Consider the following 1,197-nt stretch of genomic DNA (forward strand, 5'->3'; position numbering starts at 1 on the left):
CTGGTGTTCTCAGTTCTTTTCATAAATATAAATGAAGCCGTTGTTGGACATGTCTTCACTGCAGTCACTGTCTGCAGTGAAGACATGCTCGTTTTCTGGATCATTTCAAACTGTGGCAGGAAGCCGGAGCGCCCGGAGAGAAACCTGCAAACAGGAATCCTGTCAAATCTTTTTGCCTTTTGTCCTCTGGTGTCTGATCAGTTCTTCTCGTATATATAAATGAAGCCGTTGTTGGACATGTCTTCACTGCAGTCGCTGTCTGCAGTGAAGACATGCTCGTTTTCTGCCTTCACGGTTCGTTCTCCCTTATTTAAATAGCAGTAGAACTCCGTCATCTTTGGATCCCCACAGATGACGGAGGACAGGTGGTACGTCTCCGTCCCACATTCTGCAGGGACCTCGATGGTCTGAGTGGCTTTCGTTTGGTACCTCCTGGTCACCCTGTGCAGAAAAAACACCAGGACCTTGTTATCGGCCAGACAGTGTTTTTTCTGCCAGGGTGACCCGCAGCCTGAACAACGGCGCTTACATGCTAAATCCAACCAGTACTCCAGCAGTATGGATATACTGGTTGAAAATAGTATCGGTGGAAGGGCAATCATGGCACCGTTGTTCAGGAGCCTGAGGGAAGTGGCTCCACAGTTAGAGCAGAAGTCGTTGTCATACATCTCTCTATCTGTGTCACCACCAAACGAGTCCAACCAGACCAGAACAGACTCCAACAAACTTTTAATGTCATAGTCCTTTCCCAGACCTGACGGTAGCTTCTTCTCCGTCAGCTCCATCAGAACTGGGGAAAGGTCTTGTTGACAAAAATGTTTGCCGGGCTGACGGACAGCTGAGTGTATGAGCTTCCCACAGCTGGGGATGGACGATGCCTCCAGAAAAATCCTTTCCTGAGCGAGACACCGCTTGGTGACGCTCAGGTTCAGGATGCTCTGGAAAGCAACGTTCACCCAGCTGTTCTGGAGCTCATCGGAGAACTTGAAAAAGTTCTCCTCAGCTTGTCCGGGTCCTGCAGATGCTGTCCTCCCTACAACTGGGAGATCCAAGCCATCACTATCTACTGAAATAGGGGAACTTGAAACCTCGACTCCAACAGCAATCTTCAAATTTAGACGTGTTTTTCTTGGCAATGGAGCAGCTCTGTTGTTGTCAGAAATACAAAGTTCCCCATCCGGGGAACTTTGTATTTCT

The sequence above is a fragment of the Poecilia formosa genome, unplaced genomic scaffold, assembly GCF_000485575.1.
Source record: "Poecilia formosa unplaced genomic scaffold, Poecilia_formosa-5.1.2 Scaffold297, whole genome shotgun sequence".
Taxonomy (NCBI): domain Eukaryota; kingdom Metazoa; phylum Chordata; class Actinopteri; order Cyprinodontiformes; family Poeciliidae; genus Poecilia; species Poecilia formosa.